At 43.3% G+C, this 22386-nt stretch overlaps 1 pseudogene; it reads right to left on the reverse strand.

Moving 5' to 3' along the window:
* Positions 1–9324: 9324 nt before the first annotated feature.
* On the reverse strand, positions 9325–10112 carry LOC126490686 (prohibitin 1-like; annotated as a pseudogene).
* Positions 10113–22386: the final 12274 nt, after the last annotated feature.

A 22386-nucleotide genomic window follows, 5' to 3' on the forward strand; every position in this document is an offset into this window, starting at 1 on the left:
TTCCAATCTAAGAGCAAGGGAGATCCTTCCATTATCTGGTGTCCTCTTCTATTTCTTTCTTCAAAGACTTAAAGTTCTTGTCATATAGATCTTTCACTTCCTTGGTCAGAGTTACCCCAAGATATTTTATGCTATTTGTGGCTATCGTGAAAAGTGATGCTTCTCTGATTTCCCTCTCTGCTTCCTTATCCTTAGTGTATAGGAAGGCAACTGATTTTTTGGAGTTGATCTTGTATCCTGCCACATTACCAAAGGTGTTTATCAGTTGTAGGAGTTCTTTGGTAGAGTTTTTTGGGTCGCTTATGTATACTATCATATCATCTGCAAATAACGAAAGCTTAACTTCTTTCTTTCCAGTATGAATCCCCTTGATCCACTTATGTTGTCTTATTGCTATTGCTAAAACTTCAAGCACTATATTGAAGAGGTATGGAGAGAGTGAACATCCTTGTCGTGTGCCTGATTTTAGTGGGATGGCTTTGAGTTTTTCTCTGTTTAATTTAATGTTCACTGCCCGCTTGCTGTAAATAGCTTTTATTATATTTAGGTATGACCCTTGTATCCCTAGTCTCTCCAAGACCTTTATCATAAATGGATGTTGAATTTTGTCAAATGCTTTTTCAGCATCTAATGAAATGATCATATGGTCTTTTTCTTTCAGTTTATTTATATAGTGGATTACATTGACAGATTTGCATATGTTTCACCAGCCCTACATCTCTGGGATGAAGCCTACTTGATCATAATGGATAATTTTTCTAATGTGTCCTTGGATTTGGTTTGCCAATATTTTATTGAGAATTTTTGCGTCGATGTTCAATGAGTGATATAGGCCTGTAATTCTCTATCTTGGTTGGGTCTTTGTGTGGTTTTGGTATCAGGGTTACTGTAGCTTCATAAAAGGAATTTGGCAATGACTCTTCTGTTTCTATATTGTGAAATACATTAAGGAGTATAGGTATTAGCTCTTCTTGGAAGTTCTGGTAGAATTCTGCATTGAAACCATCTGTTCTGGGCTTTTTTTGGAAGGGAGATTTTTGATAACAGTTTCTAATTCTTCGCGACTAACAGGTTTATTTAGATTGTTCACCTGGTCTTGGTTTAGCTTTGGTGTATGGTACTTATCTAAAAAAATCGGGACTGTTTTTTTCTGGCATACAGTTTCAGGGATGCAGTCTGTCACAAGGAAGGCTTGGTGACAGGAGCAAGAGGCCAGTTCATCACACTGCAGTCAAGAAGCAGAGGGTGAACAGGAAGTGAGCCAGGTTCTAAAACTTCAAGGCCTCCCTTCATTGACCAACTTCCTCCAATGATGCTCTGCCTAAATGTTCTCACTATCTCCCTGCGTGTTTAAACACATGAGCCTACTGGGCATAGTTCACACTCAGACCACAGCCTGGTCTTGATCAGGTCTGTTTTCCCTTGGTTTTCTCATGAAAGAACTGAACATATGCTTCCCACGTACACAAAACAGAAGTAGGTCATACCTTAATTAAAATTTTTGAAATCTCTATCAGTTAAGTCACCATCCACACAAAGAGCAGTTCACACATGGATGCGTGAATTTAGACTCAGCTTCTCAGGCTTGTACAGCAGGCATCTTTGCCCCACTGAGCCGTCTCCCCAGTCCAGTGGCCTTATAATGTATGCAGTGTGTCAAGATATCACCGACACATTTTATTTATCCACAATGTGGATCCAATATATGCAAATTACTTTTTAAAGTGAAACCAAAGTCCCTTCTCTGCTACAGTTTCTTAGACCTCTTTCCAGAGAGGTCTGTCATTCTTTCCTATGCCTTCCATGCATTCATTAGCGGAACTCATTGCTGCATTCATTTCTGTTTCACTTGCCTCACTCAATACTCAGGAAGTTGCACATATTTAGTGCAAATGGCTCTTCCTTGACATTTTAATGGCTCCATATTACACTTTATTTCATTGTAGTGTTTGATTCATTAGTTTACTTTTCTTTATTAAATTTATTGCTTGGCAATTTTATACAGGTATATAATACATTTTGATTTCTTTTATTTCTACACCCTCTTTGGTTCCCACCACTGCCCTCTTCTTCCCTCTTCCTCCTTAAAAGGCTCCCTCTCACTTTAGTGTCTTTTGTTTTTGGCTTTGTTTTGTTAAACAATAAAACTACCCAGGGCCACCCATGTGGGCATGTGTGTGTAGAGCTGTCCAATGGAGCATGGAGACTCATCAGTGTCTTTATCACCAAAAGAAATGATTCCCTTTTCCAACCTACATCCATGACAGTGTTGACAGGCCCAGCCTCGTACAGGCCCAATGCAGGCAGTCCCTGCTATTGTGAGTTCCTGATTGGAGCGGTGATGTCATCCCCAAAAGATGTCAGTTCACCAAAGCTAGTCCCAGGCTATCCCAGAGTTCATCCCTGTGAGAGCTCAGTCCAGTGAGATGACCATCACTGTCACGAGGGACCGAAGGCATGGAGGACTCTATAATTCTGAAGAAGCAGAGTTAATCACAGGAGTAGAAAGTTGCACAAAAGATCACAGTGTGATTAAGCACCAGCTAAAGTAAGGTATCAGACTTAGTGGCCCACAAGCGGCAAGGTGAAGGGAGGACAGAGGAATGGGAGGAGGTGGTGAGTCTCTGGGCTGGCTCTTAGCACTATTAACTTAGAGTCCGATGGGGCTCCTGAGAGCTAACTGGGGATGGCAACACTGATGGCTGGAAATAGAATTTTGAACATCTGCGGGAAAAATGGGAAATTTCACCTTAATAGAATTTTTAAAACATTTTAACTTTCCTCAAAAAAGATCTATTTCCCCCAAACTCATCTGCTTCTTCCTATGTTCTCACGTCTTTAAATACACCAAACATGATAATTTTATGAGCAAATCACATTATACAGAATACATTTTTAAGTTTCAAAGCATAAGCTTCATAGTGTTTAAAAAAGAAGAAAAAGAAAGAAAAAAGAAACCAGAGAACTGCATACGTTTGAGTTTTCCATATAGCCACTTATCTGCTTGCACATGTCCCCCTCTCAGCTCCAACATTTTGAAACACTTTGCATCTGTAATTGAGATTTCTCTCTCAGGATGAGCTCTTCTGTCTCTGGACAGGACCTAGAGTACAGATCCCATCCACACTCTCTGTTTGCAGGGTGATTTTCAGGGAACCTTTGGCTTCCTCTCTGGAAAGCAAAGCCCTGAGTAACACCCCATGTTGATATCTGACACTGTGATCTGTGTGTATGGGGTAGATGTTGTTGTCTGCTTCTCACTTCAGATACCCTGCAGGAAACGCCTCTGCCAGTGCTAGACAGGATCCCTTCCTAATCAGGTAAGGGAGGAGATACAGGGTGGTACTTAGGAGGATATGACTCTTGGGAGTAGTAGAAGAAAAAGGTGAGGTGTGGTAGAAAAAATAGAAAGGAAGTCTATGGGTAGATGAAAGACAGAGGTTTTGAAAGAGGTAATAGCTGTACATGTGTGCATGCATGCATGCATGTGTGTGTGTGTGTGTTTCTGTTTTTGTAACAGACTGTCCTCAAACTTACTATGTAAGTGAAGATAGTTTGGAATTTTTGTTCCTCCTCTGCCTCCTGGGCACTGGTATTACAAGTGCATGCCACTCACCTTGTTTTATACCGAGGATTGAACCCATGGCTTGGCGAATGCTAGACAGACACCTATCAGCTGAGCTACATCCCCAGTCTGAGAAGCACATCTCTAAGATGACCATCTATTTTCATTTCGCTGAGAGAATTTCCTAGTTGTGAGGCCTTCAATGATAAAACTGGGATGATGTTGGCAAAGCAGAAAAAGGGGGTCTGTCAGTGTCAATCTTTGGAAGTCACAATGAACCTGCTCCATACCTGTGAAGAGTGGACGGACTGGTCAGTCTCTTGCAGAGAAATCTACATTTTTTTTTTTGCTGGAGAAATATTGCAAAAGCAAGTGAGAACATGCAAGAGTGGAAGCAATCACACCCAGGAAATGGCTCAATTACTCTAAATGGCCGAGGAATTCCTGTGGATCTCAGAGTCACATATTTCCAAAAAAGCTTCCAATGTTATTTAAAAGTATGTTTGAGAGAAAGAGAGATAAGTCAGCAGTTAACAGTACCTGCTGTTCTTTCAGAGGACCTGGGTTCAGTTCCCAGCACCCACACAGTGGTTTACCTCCAATCCCAGGAGCTCTGATGCCCTCTTCTGGCCTCCATGGGGACCACATACACACAGTAATTATACTTACATGTAGGCCAAATACACCTTGAAGAAAAATAAGAAAATCTTTAAAAAACGTATGTTTGACAACCCAAACAAAGATAAAGGTCTCTCCACCAAAGCATGTAGGAAGCTGCACTGTTCAGATGAACCTTGGCTGTCCCTCAAGACCCAGAGCAGTGGAGCTTTCCCTTAGAGAGAGAGAAGCAACTAGGGCATAAGAGAAATTTCCCAGGGTATAGTCCAGAAGGGCTGTCCAGAGCCCTCATGTGGGAGGAGAATAAAAGATGTCATGAATGTCTAGGGACTTGCCTCTGAGAACCCACATATTCTGTCCTGGCATTCCCATCATCAGAAGCAGAAATGGGATGGTGGGGGTGCAGTCTTTGAATGCCTCTCCTTGGTGAAACAATTGCTTTCATATACTTTCTTGCTAAAATTTCACACCCTTATAGCAAAGAATTAATTACAAAAGCCTCGCTTCTCAGTAAAGCTGATCTGTGTCTTATCATGTAGATGAATATTTGTGCAAACCCTGATGACTTGAGTTCCATTTCATGGCCTCACAGGTAGTGAGAAAAGTGACTCTCAAGTTGTCCCCATACAGGCACTGTGACATGCACAGCTCTGCAGAGAGAGAGATGCACACACACAAACAAATAAAAATAGAGAAAAGGAAAGAAAAAACGTGAAGTCCATTTTATCTAGCTCCCAGCTGTGTCAGGCATAACAACAGTTATATGTGTCACAGAAGCCACAGAAACACCTGTCCGTCATGCTTTCCATAAGACACACATCATATTCCACCTGCTTTCCCTAGCCATACTCACATGTTCAGACTGCAGAGTGGAAACATTCAGCCATTTGTGGATCACAAAGCCAATACTACCTTGAGTTTCACAGCGAGAACTAGAACAGTTTTTACCTTATCAATGACAATCAGTCTTTAATTTTAAGTTAGATTTTGATTGACCAATTTTGTGTATATGTATATTATATTTATGTGTGTAGGTAAACTCATGCCTCAGTGTATGAAATGCTGGAAGACAAGTTGAAGGAGTTGGCTCTTTCCTGTCACTACATGGGTACCAGGAATCAAACTCAGATCTTCAGGCTTGCTAAGAAGCTGTTACTCATTGAGCATCCTGCTGGCCCTTTAGACAACACAAACAGACCATGCTTCACATCCCCCTTTCTCACACTTCTCATGTTTCCACTATTCCTGAGGAGAATGTCCTCCTGGCAGACATCGTTCGTCTGTTTGAACTTTGGGGCAGCGTCGTGGACACATGTCACAGATGGTAGGAAGAGGTAAAACTCTCCTCCTGACTGGAGTCTGGGCACTGCTAGTAGAGGGGTCATTTCTAGGCTTTTCTGTTGGGGCAATAGGACTTTCCCCTTTGGGGCTGTTGTGAGGAATACTCAGGCAGAAAGATGCCCATTGTACACTGAAATAAACAGGTTTATTACCGCAGAGTGCTCAGCAGGAAACCTCACACCCTGGGAGTCAACAAACGGGACCCACCTTTTCTTCCTGGAATAAGATACTGCACTTCATCTATGTGCCAGGAAGCTGAGTATTCATTCCAGAAGTCATGCCCATCACTCAATCTAGGATTCTCCATCACAGCCTCCCACAGAACACTCATCTAGCAGGAGATGGAGATGGGAAAAACTGAAGATGTCTGAGTTGACAGAGCCCACTCGGGACTCACTGTGAACCTTGTTCTCTGAACCATCGGTGGATGCTACATAGCCTACCTTGAGTACACCTCTGCTCATCCTACTGTGTCACAGAAAATCCATGTGCCTACACAGAAACATGGAAGCATTTGCACACACATGCATACATATTCACATGTGCATACATGCACACACACGTCCACAGAACTACACAGACACACACACACAATTTCCCATCTCAAATAACACCTAAGCAGCAGATAAATATAGTTTACAGCTGGGCAGGATGACCTGCAGATAACTCCCAGAATTTTCTAAGAAATAAAAAGAACACATTTGGAGGGGGAAATCAGGTTTTTAATACAGTTGGCATCTAGGGTAAGAACTAGCTCAGTTACACACATGCAGTGCCACATAGAGGAGTTCCTCCTCATTAACGAAAGCAGACCTCATAGTGTTGCTAAAAAGTTAAATGAGAGTTGAACACTGTGGTGCCTGTCTGTGGTTCCATACTCAGGAGGCACAACAAAGAGGAACACAGGCTACATACATGTACAGACCTTGTTGAAAGAAAAGAAGAACAAGAGGAAGGAAGGAAGAAAGGAAGGTGAATACGTCACAGAGCATGGTTGCCATAAAGATTTTACTATTAGTGAAATGCATGAACAATAGTCATAAGAACTTGATAAATCTTACCAGCATCTGAAGGCTAAAGTTTGTAAATGATTTTAAAAACTTTAATGCATACTCTAAGAGATTTCTAGACTAGAAATATCAAAGATGACTCTTGCCTCAATGTAGTGAGGAGGCGAGCAGGCCTACATTTCATCCTTCCCAGCTCCTGCATGGTTAGCTTTACACCCAAAATAACAACACACAAATTGTATTCATTTAAACACTGCTTGGCCCATTAGCTCTAGCCTCTTACTGGCTAACTCTCACATCTTGATTAACCCATTTCTAATAATGTGTGTAGCACCACGAGGTGGTGGCTTACGGGGAAAGATTCTAGCCTACATCTGTCTCGGGTCCAAGAATCATGGCGTCTGCCTCACTGCCTTCTTCCCAGCATTCTGTTCTGTCTTCCCCACCGACCTATGTGCTTCCCGGGTGGTCCTCGGTGGTTAGGTGGTGTTTCTCCCCAGAACTATGGCTACACCTGACAATGAGACTCCAGTTTCTTGTGTGTGTCCGGCCTTGCTGTACTTCACTGTCAGTGATACAGTTAAAAGAATGGCAGGACTCAGGAGGTGGTCAGGTTTCAGCCTAGACATCTTCACATCAGGAGCTGTGCACAAGAATGAAACTTACTGACTGTCGTTCACCCAGGGGCTGAGAAACTGAGCCTCAGTAACTTAGGAATTTAGGTAGACTCTGAACTTCTCACAGACACATTACTGTAAACAGCTCCAAGTCCTCAAGGTGTAGTGATGAGGCAAGCAGGCCTGCTTTTCATCCCCCCTAGCTCCCACACAGCTAGCTTAGCCCTGGAAATAATAACAGGGAAATTTTATTCTTTTAAACACTGCTTGGCCCATTAGCTCTAGCCTCTTCAATGCCCATCTTCCTCTTGAAGTAGATTGGTGCTGCCAGGAGCAGACGTGTCTCATTGTCATGAAAAGCCCTAAGTTATTAAAACATTTAAAATGTCATATTCTGGAGTCTTTGATGGAGTTGAAGAATAGTTAGTCATAGTTATAGTTTTCCATTGTTAGGATAAAAGATAAAGTAGATATAAATATTGTGACTGTAATTCATGCTTTATAACTGTTTTGTTATATGTAATTTTGCTATGTTAAAGTTAAAGCCTGCCTTTTTGTTTAAACAGAAAAAGGGGGAATGATGTAGGAGTATTTTCCATCCATCTGTTGCTTTCATTGGTTAATTAATAAAGAAAACTGCTTGGCCTTTTGATAGGGCAGCCCTTAGGTGGGCAGAGTAGACAGAACAGAATGCTGGGAAGAAGGGAAGTGTGGCAGACACCATGCTCCTCCTGCCTGAGACAGACACTGGTTAGATTCATCCCGGTAAGCCACAGTCAAGTGGCAATACAGATTATTAGAAATGGATTGAATCAAGATGTGAGAGTTAGCCAATAAGGGGCTAGAACTAACAGGCCAGGCAGTGTTGAATTAATACAATTTCCATGTGGTTATTTCGGGGGTTAAGCTAGCTGGGTGGCAGGATGTAGCCTGCCCCTGTCATACTACACTGCTGTATAAGCTAATACCAACTCCACAGCCCTGCCTGCTTGCTCTGCCCAGTCCAACATGGCAGAGGTATGTTCACCGCCTCTGTGAGCCATCTCACAGCTGCAGCTCCAGCGATGCAGCAGATCCATGTCACCATTAAACAATTAGTAGCACACTGCTCAGAAGCCCCATTGCAGTGCAGGACCTCCCCAATGGGTCAGAGTTCATGCTGCCAGCAAGAATCAGGAAGCTGCCATTTCTTAAAGGAACTGCACCACTGCTTGCAGCCCACAAACAGAGCCTGTTTGAAAAAAATGTGGCTACCTAGAAGCTGTGCTTAACTCCTTTTTTTTTGTTGTTTAGAATATCCTCCCAAGCTCTCTCAGGTTTTACATGGACGTAGCTGACCCACATTGATGCACCATTTGTAAGTGGAGACTGCTTGTTGGTTCATTTTCTGACTACTTAGACCCAAATAATCTCAAAGAAACTATATTAATTACAATGCTGTTTGCCCTATTAGCTCAGACTTCTTATTAACTAACTCTTACATTTTAAATTAACCCATTTCTTTTAATCTCTGTATCACCACGAGGCTGTGGCCTTCCAATAAGCTTTTTGGTGTCTTTCTCCCTCGACAGCTACATGGCATCTCTTTGACTCCACCTACTCTCCCTATGTATCTCTTCCAGACTGGCTATATTCTGCCCTGATATAGGTCAAAGCATCTTTATTCATTAACCAATAAGAGCAACACATATACAGTAGGACATCTCATATAACTGATGCATGTTTTAGAGGTATTGAGCCTGACCTTTGGTTCACAATCTCAGAAAGTTAGGGAGGATTGATTAGCCTAGAATGTGATGTAGTGATAATAGAGGTGGTGGAATTTGGACTGAAGAGCCACATGGGAATTGACCAGCCTCTATCCAGAGCTATGTCTGTAAAATAGGGATATTGAAACCTATCCTTTTTTTATTGTGTGAGGATTTGTAAATTGGTACAAGGAAGTGGTCAATAAAATGCTTCATTTTTTCAATAATAATGTTGTCAATGAAGTCATTAAAATCTTTTTTTTCATTTGTTAATTACAGATCTGAAGTGAGTCTGCTTTTATTTCCTTCACATTAAGCCAAGCATGAAATTTCACAGTGATTTCTGGGGTGGGGCAGAAGGAAAGTGTATTCAGAATGATGGAGGCCACAGCCTGGCTGGCCTGAGAAGGTGCAAGCAGTGGGGCTCACTGGGGAAGCTGGAGGAGCATCGACTGCCCCGCTGGCAGGTAGGTGATGTTCCCAGAGTGAGAGAGCTGGTAAGCAATGTCCTCGGCTGCTTCCAGCTTCCGCAGCTCAATCAGGCCATCGCCTGCCATGGCCAGGGAGTTGGCGATCAGCTCGGCTGCCTTGGAGTCGCCCTCAGCAGAGATGATGGCTGCCTTCTCCGCCCTCTCCGCTTCCTGCTGAGCCACCTGTTTGGCTTCCACTGCTTCAGTGAACTCCTTCACGAAGGTCAGATGTGTCAAGGACACGTCATCCAGGATGAGTCCAAATGTTGCTACTCTCTCTGTGAGGTCATCACTCACCTGCTGAGAGACCAGCTCCCGCTGGGTGATCAATTCTCCAGCATCAATGTGAGCCACCACCGATTTGAGGATCTCTGTGGTGATGGAAGGCAGCACCCGCTCATCATAGTCCTGGCCGAAGCTGGTGTAGATACGAGGGAGCTGGCTGGCCTCCTACAGGAAGAGGATGTGTAGTGTGATGTTGACGTTCTGCAAATCTTTGCTTCCAGTGATGACTGGTACATTCCGTGGTTATGAGCGGCAGTCAAAGATAATTGGTTTCTGTACCAAGGGATGAGAAAGTGAGTCCCTTCCCCTACCACGATGTCCTGTACTCCATGGAATCAGTCAAAGATGACAGCTCTGTGCCCAGTATCCACATTATACAAGGCAGAGTTCACCATGCCTCCTACCACTGCTAAAGCCAGGCTGAACTTCCTGATAGACTCAAACACTTTGGCAGCCATGATTCCTTCTGTTGCACCCACTCACACCTGCTTCCACTCTGACCTCCACGTGAATTCCCCCATTAAAATCTTAAGGACCCTTCTGTGTACACCCCAAAGTGTTTTCATGCCCAGGACGCTCTTCCAGAAGCATCATTCTACTGCCACCCCTTCTCCACCAAGATGCCCCAATCTCGGGGTTACAACTGAGTGAGCCATGGAGTCTGGCTGTTACTCATCATCCATCGCTTGATCAATGACCACAGAGATCTCCTGATTAAAAAGGTGGCCAAGAAACATGTTGACTATTAGCAGAGCCAATAAGATTAATTTTCTCTTAAAATAAAGATGTGGACTCATTAGGACAGAGGTGGGTAATGAAATTAAGAGGTAAAAGATGTGGAGTCAGGGAGAAAGTCGGAGAGAAGGAAGCCAAACAGAGCAGATTTAGAATTCTGTTTGAGTTCTGATTATCCGTAGTCCCTTACACCAAAATTTACTTTCTGTGCCTCTGCATTCTTGCACTGCACACAGCAGAAGAAACATATACATCCATGTGGTTTGAAGAATAAAGACACATGCTATGTGAGGAGATGTAAAATTCAAGTTCAACCTTACATAAAGCCACAGAGATGCCATGTGGCCATCACTCTGACTTCCTCCATAACCTGTTCTGAATCAGCCACTCTCTCCTTAGCTATGAGATTGCCTGGGCAGCCACAAAGGCTCTACTACAACATGAGGTTCTGATACTTCCTGCCTTCAAGGCTTTCTGAGGTAAGCTGAGGATTGGGTTGTGGGCTCCAGTAGAATCCAACCAGAGGCATCCCGCTTCCTCAGGCTTCAATAAAAACCTCTCTTGGTGCTTATGCCCTCTATCCCCTGATGCCTAGAGAAGAAATAGAGACATGCAATCAGCCAAAGAAAGGCGGCTAAATATAGTCTTTGTCAGATTAATATCCCCAGGATTACTCATGACTCCTTCAGAGTGAAACAAAGATCACGTGCCGCCTGACAACCACCCATCTGGCCTGAGAAGACTCGCCATATGGATGGTTCTCGCTAATTATAGTTAAACACCGAGGGGAGGGGTTCCAGTCTGGAGGCTCCGGAGGCCAGAAGTTCCCCGATTCCCCCTTTCTGGAGCTCATGAAAAGGCTCCAGTAGTTACTGTTCCCAGGCTCCTCCAGAGACTTTCAGGTAACTCTTAGCCTCCGTAGAACTGACTTTCACTAAACTCACAGGTGGGGAAGTAACCTTCATCTTTCTCTGTTAACAAAGTTCATCAATAGCGGCTCCTATCTAAGACACCAGTCAAGATTCTGCATCATGGAGGAATCCAAAGAAACAACTGATAATTTGATGAAGGTACATTTTGCTGCTACTAAGGACTTAATCTTCATCTACTGCCTGGTGATTTATGTGAAAGATACAGGGAATGTTGGTACTTTTGCTAGTCCCAGGCAAATGACACTCAGTGAATCAATCCAGTTCCAGAGAAGAATTTCCTAGCAACCTAAAGCATTGTTTTCTTAAAATAAATGCAGATGGCCTCTGCCCATCTGCGATGGCTAATGTGACTGCCTGCGTGATGAAACTCTAGAATCATCTAGGAGGCAAACTTCTGTGCCTGTCAGTAAGGGGTAGCTGATTTAAATGTGTATGGCATTGATCTGTGAGCTATTCAGAAGGGGAAGGAGAACTGAGGCCAGCTCTCTTCTTCCTGACTGTGGATGTCATGTGACCCGCTGCCCAACTCCAGCTGTCAGACTCTGGGGCAAATAAAAGTCCACTTCCTTTCTTGAATTGTTCTCATTTTACACCGCCTCACAGTAAGAGGAGGAGTAATACACCATCCCAAGGTTGTGGATTTCATTCCCAGCAGAGAGAATGGGAGAAGAACGAGAAGGAGGAAAAAAGGCAGAGAGAGGGAAGGAGGGTACCTATGCTTGCCTTTAAACAACTCCTGAGAGCCATGAGTCTGTGTGGGCAAGGAAATGCGGAATACCCAATTCAAGGGTGATCATTTCATTTTGCCTTCACTTTTTATCTGTACCTGGACTCCCATTCTTTAGGTACAAATCATTGTTCTACTGACAATACCAAAGTAGGACATTCTCCCTGCAGGACTCAAGCCCTCGTGGTCTCACAAGGCAGAGGGCGGTGTATGTGGCGCAAGCTCACGTGGCTCTCAGTGCTCATGAACTGACCTAGTTTTCTCACAAACGTGCCCACAAAACTACTAATAAAAACAATAATAAAGGCATGAGGAGAAATGAATGCTGATGCTCGAGAGTTGTGGAGGTAATAGATGTGGGAGGGGGGCTCATTAGTGGGAGACTATACCCTGGGTGTCAAGGGCCACCTCGGTCCAGCCAGGCTGCAGTCACCATTTACTAACGAGCGGTGAGTAGACATTTGCAGAGACACTCTCCACCAGTGTAGGCAAACGGGAGTCTCCATTTATTCATGGTGCCGCATTTTAATGAACAGTAGCAAGTTCTAGTGTTTTTAAACAAGGCACTGCTTTCATTATGGCTATTCTGAAGTTACAGGATGCAGTCCCAGCATTCCCTAGAGGTTCCTGTCAGCTGAGGAAGGGAGCTTCCCTTCAGCACCAGCAACACTGAGGTAAGCTGATCAAGACAGGCTTGGCATTTCAGAATACTAATGGCATTGGAATCCTTTGGATTCAGCATTACTTGAGTCATTTGATGTCCCTAAACGTCCCTGCATCATAACACATGCCATTTTGCTTAAGGCCATACGAGAGATGACACTATCCCAGCTCTTTACTTACAGTCTATGTTATCGTCCTTTTGCTTTCAACTGAACCTGGGGAGCATCCTTAAAACGTTTACTTCTGGTCCCCAAAGTGAGCTCACATCAGCAACAGGCTGTGGAGTTGGCTCCTGCTTTCTCTGTCTTGCAACTTTACTTTTGAGTTTGAGTATTACAGCTTCTGTCTTTTTCTGCTCATTGCTTCCAGGGCATGGAGGAGAGGCTGTGTCCTAAGTGATGAGATGAGAATTGTATTTTCTGTAATTTCTAACATCTGTGATCTACCAGAGCCTCAGCTGACTGATGCTTAGTTTGCATTCACTAGGTGATTATAGTGCAAGTACTCTCTCCCAGTACTTGGAATACATGATAGAATGAGAAGAAAACCACGATAAGAGAAGAACAAAAGGCACATTATTTTCCTACGTGTGCTTGGGCTAGATTTCTGTCAGAGTTGGTAACCTGGCAATTTAATAGGTGGGAAGAATGTTCATCAAACTTCAGAAAGTACATGTATAATTTAGGGCCATTCAGTACAGGGAATTACAGGGAGGGACTGGAGAGAGCACGTATGAGAGAGAGAATGGCTGAGAGAAAACCAGTGTCACTGCTGAGCCTCCTCCTGCAGTTTATGGAGACTGTCAGCTACTAACAATCTAAATAACTCATTTCCAGACCAGGAGTTTATAACTGAAGCAGAAAATGCCAGAAATCAATCCCTTGTTGTGACATTATTTTTTTCTTTTTCCTGAAACTAGGACACAGCTGCATCTGTATGCTTGTCATGGTAGGAAGTAGCATGCGTCCGGGGCTGATAGGCGCTTTAGCTATACTGATAGTTCCAAAGACTGTTTTGGGGAGAGATCCCACAGTTCATTTGAGAAGGACTGAAAAGGAACAAGGAGACAGAGGAGCTATTGGCACATCCCAATAGCAAGGGCTCTGGGACCTGACATCTTAACTGGAATCCTGATTCCTCTGGGTACTGTCTGTGTTTTCTCAACTATGAAATCCATCTCCCTGGGCCTCACTTTCCTTACCAGTACATTAGACACAACAATAGCACCAATATTGTGAGGAATTGTTAATTAAAGTAAATGGTGTCTTACGGTTCATTTTTAAAGTATACACAGAATTATAATCAATGAATGCAAGACCAAAAAGATGGCTCGTTGGGTAAAGTACAGATGTGCATGTCTGATGACCTGGATTCAATTACCTGGGTAAAGGTGGAAGCAGAGAACCAATTCCGCAGTAGCAACTGAGTTGTTTACACATACCATGGCACATGTACTCCACACACACACATCATGCATACATATACACACAATGATCATAAGTTAAAATTTTAAATGGATTCATGGATGATGATGATCTCAGTGATAGTTTTCTTCTTCAGACATATTTAGAGAGGTAGGAGAGGGAGAGAAGATGAGCAAGAAGAGGAGGTGTGTTGGGAGGAGGAGGAGAGTGGGGAGAAGGTGGAGGAAGAAAAGCAGGGAGGAAGAGAAGAGACAGAACAGAGTCTGGACTCTGAGGCCAACCAGATGGGCTTCGATTTCATGTCCACCCTGCATGCCTGTGAGTACCCTACCTACAATGCCTGATATCTCAGAGGCTTGCTATGCTGACTATGAAAGAGACAAGAGCACTACTTTAGCTGTGAGGTTGTTATCAGAGCAGTTTGTGGGAACACACCCATCTTAGCCCACCACAGCAATGTGTGGTTATCGACTAAGCATTCCTTTTATTTCTTTCAGGAGTTATAAATAATAATAAAACAATTACCCATTTAATAAGGGGGGTTGTGGGGTTTGGTGGGAAATATTGAAGAGTATGTAGACAATAGAACTTCTCATTCCTGATTTGTAATGTGCTCAACTTTTCATTTTGACTTCTATGAAACAGTAAGCATCTACTTCTACTTCTTGGGTTTACACTGATGTTGCGATGAGACCATTTACCAGCCTGGGTCCGTGGGACCTTTGAGGTAAATGGCAGCAACTGGTGCTGTCATCATTAGCAGTGTCCCGCAGGTTCATCTTTTCTGAAAACTCCCCTAAGGTGGCTTCTCAGCAACTGTTGTTCTCTTATACAACCTGACCCTTCTGTTATATGTTGTTTGAACAGGATGAACTCCTGGCCCAAACTGGACTAGTGTGACTCCGTCTTTGAAGCTGTAACCAGAAACTGAGTTATTCCTAATCATGAGCAGTGGTTCATCTATAGTGACCCTTTGGAAAGGAAAGTGTGAAATTCCCAACCCTCTCCCTACTTCAAGGATGCACAGGGCTCCCTGATGGCCTTCAGATAAGGTCCCAGCAAGTCTCACTTGAGTCATCATGGCCATTTCACATCTCATGTCATGCTATGTAAGTTTTCATTCCAGTGCTTACATGCTAGCCCTCTATGGCTTCTGAACTCACCAGGTGTGCTGCTAGACTTATTTGGAAAGAGAGAATTTCAATTAAGCAAATGTTCCCACAAGACTGCCTTGTGAGAAAACCTATGGGACATTTTCTTGATTGATGACTGATGTGGGAGGGTCCATCTCACTGTGGACAGTGCCACCTCTAGGCTGGTGTCCTGGATGCTATAAGAAAGCAGATGGAGGGCCGGGCGGTGGTGGCGCACACCTTTAATCCCAGCACTCGGGAGGCAGAGGCATGCGGATCTCTGGGAGTTGAGGCCAGCCTGGTCTACAAGAGCTAGTTCCAGGACAGGCACCAAAGCTACAGAGAAACCTTGTCTCGAAAAACAAAACAAAACAAAACAAAACAAAACAAAACAAAAGCAGATGGAGTAAATGAGGGAGAGCAAGCCAGTAAGCAGGGCTGTTCCAGGCATTAGTCCCTGACTCCAGGTTCCTGTTCTGTTTAACTTCCCTGAAGGATGAACTATAAGCTACAAAATGACATAAACCATTTCTGCCCCAAGATGCTATGACCATGACATTTTTGACAGCAGGTGTGCCTTGCAGAAAGACTTTCATCCGTTCTGTTGCCTCTACCTGGAACACCAGTACCTCTGCTCTTCCCCTTAAGATTCTGGTATTTCAGTGGACATACTATCAGCAGACCCTCTTAGATCTGCTCTACTGGGGCAACTTTGTCCATTCACCTTTGCACCAGGTACCTTCCTATAACACTAACCACACTATAATTACACATTTGTCTGCATAATTATTTGATCTAGATCTCTAGAACATTCTATACTCTCCTGGAATCAGGATCAGCTCTGTTTTTGTCTACTTATCTACATTTGTATTCGTGGCAAGGTGTCTGACTCATAGACTGTATTCAATAAATCCTTGCTTAACCAGTGGTAAAATCCAGCAATGGCCAGAACTGCATGTTGAGAGCACACAGAGCGGCTTTGCTGAGATTCTCAGAGCTGTCCTCTTCCCCACCTTCCTGATGCATGCATCCTTCTCTTCACATCTGCTGTCCACTCAGTGAAAGACCCTCCGCACCAGTTCATTTGATTTCTGCACTTAGTTTGATCTTGGGTAAGCGTGGTTTTCTCCTCTGCAACCCAATTCACTCTTTCATGTGAGTGGAGATGAAGAAAGTGCTAAGTGTTACACTGAGAGCACTCAACACGAAGATGAACAACACTGGTGGGGACAACAGCCACAGCTCTGGAAAGTGCCGAAGGTGTTCGTAGTCTAACAGCACTGTTATTTATGTCCTGGCTCAGCAGACTCTCCAGTCTGGCCAGGAAGTACCACTTCAGTTATTTCTAATCCTGGTAGGGTTCATCTTCACTTCTTATACTGTAATGGCTTCCCAAAACTTCCGAAGCCATCCCTTCGCTTAAACACTCTTTCCTCCCACAAACCCTACAGTGAATTAGTTACCTGGTCAAATGTAAATTGCTCCTCATAGAAGATGAAACATTGAAAGCATCCTATGAAGACCCTTATCTACACACCATATAGACATTTTGATTTTTCTTAAAACTTTAAAAAATATCACAGACTTTATGTCTGCCTCGCCACCAACCAAGTACTTCTCAGTGTTCAAAGTAGACCATTATCCACGTAGTGGCCATGGCCTCTGGATGTGCTTCTTTTTTTGGCTCTCCCTGAGCTCACACAAACATAAGACACCCGCGCACCATGGTACTGTGTATATGCAGATGTAACAAAATCCACAAAACAACTTCAAGAGTGAAAATACTTGTTTTGGCTCATGGCCTCCGAGTCCACGGCCACTTGGCACTGTGTAATTGTGGAATACAATGACTAAGGAGTATGGGCAGGGAAATCATTCATTTAGCTATGAGTATGAAGCAAGGCCAATACAGGAAGGCATAAGCCAAGGACACGCCCAAGGGATTTACTTCTTCCAAAGATCCCTCCTCCTACCTTTTACCACCTCCCAAGAATTTCACGAATCCTTGAATGATTGACCCATTCACTACATCAGACCCCTCAAGACCTAATTATCTCTGGGAATTTCACCACAGACACACCTAAAAGTGCATCTAATCATTTGGAGATCCCACCAATCCAACAAAAATGTCTCCCCCACCTGCCTACTTCCTCACAGATGACTTCAAAGCCACGCCTTCGTGATCTCTCCAGAGTGGCTAGATCCCTTCTCCAGTTGATCTCTGCCAGGTGCTCGTCTCATAAATGCAGTTCTCATATGTATTCTTGCACCTCCTCTGTAATTCAACTAGCATTTCAGGGCACTCTTGGAACTTACTATCACTGATCTCTGCCTCATCCTTCCACAGACTTACAGCTGTCATCTCCCTACCTCACGACTGCCAATTCCTTTCTGTTTGAATCTACTGAGTCACTGTAACAACCTTTAGCTTTGCTGTGACTTCACTCTGTTTACACTGCTTAAGCCTCTTCCCTCCTTTAGCAATCCTCTCGCCTTCCTACTCCTATTATGACCCTATTTAGCTCTCCAGGCCCATCACTAATAATAACTACTTCCAGGTGCCATGTACTTAGTGTCTCCTAAATAAGGAGACTTACTGTGTCTCCTCTCTCTCTCCGCCACACTTGCCTGGCACAATCCAGCCAGAGATAATGCAGCAAACCATACACCTTCTCTGTGTTACTCCTGAGCAGTAAAAATCATCAGAGAACATTCTAGGCTGCTGGTTACAGTGAGGGCTTTTCTCCCTGTGCACTTGTTTTGACATGCTCCAAAATCTAGGCAGCTTCATAAAGCCATTGGAATATTAAGAGTTACTGGATATAAAATGACTAAGCCATTCCACGCCACACAGACTGCCCTCAATGAGATGATTGTTATTGGTAGTAGTGTTGTCATTGTCATTAACCCACTCTCCACTTAGCTGATTCTTCATGGCTTGACTAATTTAGAAGTTGGAAAACTTTAGATGAGATTCCCCTCGTCTTGTTTCCAAGCACCCGGGCATCTCCACTGATCTTTTTTCTCTCTAGAAATTGTTTCTCAGCTTCCAAAGTCAACCTCTCAATGTATGATCTAGACTTGATACATTTCTTTTGAGAGTTTCATACATATGTGCACTGTCTTCTGACTCTGCTTATCTCCACCACTGTCTGCTAGATCTCTTTTCTTCCATCTGAAGCCCCTCCTCTTTGCAACTAGCCCTTCAGGGATACACCATCCATTAAAATTACATCCTCTTCCAGCAACCATTAAGAGTCAATACTTCTTGCAGAAAGCATGGAGCCTCATAGACACTTCCTGTGTTCATGATGGGATGTAGAAGGATACAGCTGTTGTGTGTCTTTAAGTTTTTTGCATGCTTTTATTGTCCCTCTCTCCTCATTGTAACATATGCAAATGCCGGTCATGTGCTGTACTGATGTGTGCGTCACAATTTTTCATGCCCCAGGCTCAAGACAATCCCTCAAATAAGGAACTGAATGTATGTTTGACAAAATTGCATGGGATATTTAACCTGTAGGTCAATAAAAATTTGGTCTAGAAGGCGAGCAACTATCAACTGCTCTAAAATAAAAGGGGTAATCCCATAATTAAAGTCTCAGTTGACTCAAGGTTTTATACCCTGACAGCCATTTCCTTCAGAGTTGCAATTCATTATCCCCAAAGCAATTTAGTTCTGGTGCTTACGTTTCCAAAGTATAAGAACTTCCCTGGCAGAAAGGGCAACTGAATTAATTGCATTAGGCACAGTGATCTTTAATTAAATCAATAGGAGAGCATCCATAAACATCTTGGGAAGTGTTCGCTTCATTGGTTGGGCTTTCCGAGAAGCCCTAGCATCAATACTAATCCATAAGAAAGTGCTTAGAACAACATGGTGTCTTAACAATGAAATGATAATTTGGTTGAAATTAATCATTGTTGTCATAATGTGAAAGCAAAAACAAATCAGCTTGCAAAACTAATCCGGAGCATTAAAGAGTGTGCCCTTCTCTGCCACAGCCTGAGGATTACACTGAGTTCCACAGCTCATGACTTGTTAATGGCAGAGATCAAAGACAATTTCATCAACGTGTGCTGTCACTCAAAGGGAAGTTCTAGAGTGATTTACCAGCAGTGTGATCACCTGGGAAGCCCGCTGTGAGAGTCACAGGTGGAAACAGCTTTTCTGCTGGCATTGTGAGGAACAAGTGGAGGGAGGGGTTGTTTGAGACCTAGACAATAGGTCAAGATTTGGTTCTCACTGAGTTACTGGTTATATAACAATCTATCTTTAAAGTAGTGTGTGTGTGCAGACATGCACACATGTGTGTGATACTACCCAAAGATTACTATGCACCAGGGATTGTTCCAATGAAGATAAAATTCCTTTTCTTAAATTTCTTCTTCCTTTTTTCTTCAGATTTGTCAAAAATTTCAAAATTATTTTCTAGCAATCACATCTTTGCAACATGGTGCAGCTACATGCAAATATGAAAATGTGGTTATTACACCGACAGTCATGGTAGCCATGGAAATGATGACGGTTGCAACAGCAGTAACGTGACTGCAGTTCTTACTAGATTTGTGTCATCTTCCAAGCTTAATGCTAATTCTCATGGCAAATACTACCATTCTTGGGATTTTATAAATGGAGACAGACAAGGCCCAAAGAGGTGAAATTATGTGCTCCAAGATATACAATCAATAAATGACAGAACCCAAGTTCAAGCCATGAAGCACAGCAAGTCCTATGTTCTTGGGAAGACACTACAATAAGGAACGCAAAGGAGGCATTCATTCTCATGGCTTCCTTGACCAGAAAATGCCAAATGTCCAACAATCTGTTCAATCCACAGATAGAGACAAAGGATCAGAAATCTTTGGTGCATGTGGAAACTGGGAGGAAGTGGCCAGAAGCCAGCCTTGGGAGTGACACAGCTCTGAGTGACCCCCTCTTCCATGATGAGAGGATGGTCCCTACAGCTTGTAGAGAACTTGAGAACTGCAGTTCACTTGTGTCTCTTCACCATATTGGGCTTTGACTTTTAGTCCCATTCAACGTGATATGGTTTGTAAGTCTCTGGTTCAGACTGCCTCCTCCTCTCTGCCTTGAAAATAACCATAATAAAACAGCACATTGCAGTTAGTTTCCTCTTAATCATTTCCCTGGTGAAATGAGTGAAAAAAGCATAGTGTCTGGTTGTATTTATAATTCTGGTTCCTTATTATAAAGGAATTTTGTCTTTTCACTTCATCTCCTGGAGCTTATAGGAAGCAAGGACTAAGCCTCAAATTCATCTTTCCTCTGATCTTCTGGCAATCTCCTTCCAAGAGAAATCACACAGTGCAATGTCAGTGCCTGCTTACACTTACAGACAGCTTGAGAATTTATACGAGAGTCCCCGGCAGCCACATGTCTCTGCTTTCAGATAATAGTGTAGAGAAAATAGCTGTTAAGGATGGGCAAGCTGGGAAGCTTGAGGACTTCCCTTAAAAGAACTTTGAGTATCTAGATGAAGAAATGTTACTAAAGTGGACCTAGCCTAGCTATAATTCTGAAGTATATTATCAATGGATGGCATAACTTATTTTTAGATGGTACTGATTTATATTAAACTACTAGGTCATTTCTAGAACAATTTGGTTCCTTAAAAGAAAATCCACCCCAGCAAGACAAATATTAAATCTCTTGCCTCAAGAGCATGTTACCTGGAGAGATGAAATGATCACCACCAATCAGTGAGCTTCAAGGTAGCTATCAACTTAAACTTTCCCACTGCCTAGCACTCACTACATCTCAAGCATCTATAGTATCAATAGCATGATGAGCCAAAAGGACAGAGATCTCAAAAAAGCCACCTCTGAGTTCTTTAGAAATTGAAAAACCAGCCTAGAGACGGCAGCAGGGTCTGGAGAAATGCCTTAGCAGTTAAAAGTGCTTGCTGCTCTTCCCGAAGACCTGATTCAGTTCCTGGCACCCCTCTCATGTGGCTCACCTGCAATTCCAGCTCCAGGGGAGTTTATACTCTCTGCTGGCCTCACATGCACGCATGTGTACACGTGTGCACACATACACACACACATGTACATATACACATGCACACACTAAAACATACATTGATAAATACTGAAGTGGCTGGAGTTACAGGGAACAGAATCTGTAGGTGTGAATGTGACTTTACCAGGGCCAAGGAGCCAGGATCCCAGGGACCAATAATAGAGACAGAAGACAGGTACCAAGAATCAACCAACCTACTGCTGGGATTTCCAGTTCATCGATAGCTGAAGTGTTTCTGTTTAACACATGTTTTTTGGTTAATATGACTTGGCATTCAGCTTGGAGCCATACACCTTCTTACCATGTCTGGAAGCTTAAACGCCAGCATCTGATACACACATATTGTATGCTTGTCACCTAGAGAGGTGCTGCTGTATAGATGGTGTATATCTTGCCAGGATGATCTTAGAACCATGATGTTGTGTGGATGGATCTTGTGGAGTGCTGGTCACTTTCATTTCTTTTGATAAGGAGATAAATGGTCTCCTTTCTTCTTGGGGGGGGGGGACGGACACAGTCACATAGAAGTTAAGAGGTCTGTTAGCAGCAGCGTCTGAGAAAGTTCCTGTGTAGCCAATTTTATGTGTCAGCTTGACTGGGTTACAGGGTACCCTGACGGCTATAAGACATCCTTTCTGGCGCATCTACAAATCTGTTCCTGGAAGAGATGGCATCCAAGTCAGGGGCTGTGACTGAAAGGCATAGTAGGCAATGGCCAATCAGCTGGGAACTAATAGAGCTAAAAGCAAAGGAAGGGCAATTGGACCCCTCATGTCTGGAGCTCAGACACTCTTGCTCTCATGCTCCTGGGTGATAAAGCCTCAGTTCATCTTCAGACTCCAGGGCCTACAGCATCTCAGGTCGTTGGCTTGGACCGATAGTGCCAGCATCCCTGGTTCTAGAGCTTGGAATTTGCACTTAGCCACACTAGTTCTCTCCAGTTCTCTGCCTAGAATGTGGTTTATCTTAGGACCACCCACCTTCCAAATGCCCGCTCCTAAATCACTTCCTCTCCCTCTAACAATGCATGTATTCATTTATATCTACATAGTTTACATACTTGGGTATATCATAC

This window comes from Alexandromys fortis, unplaced genomic scaffold (genome assembly GCF_014885135.2).
Source record: "Alexandromys fortis isolate MF-2015 unplaced genomic scaffold, M_Fortis_MF-2015_v1.1 scaffold_238, whole genome shotgun sequence".
Taxonomy (NCBI): Eukaryota; Metazoa; Chordata; class Mammalia; order Rodentia; family Cricetidae; genus Alexandromys; species Alexandromys fortis.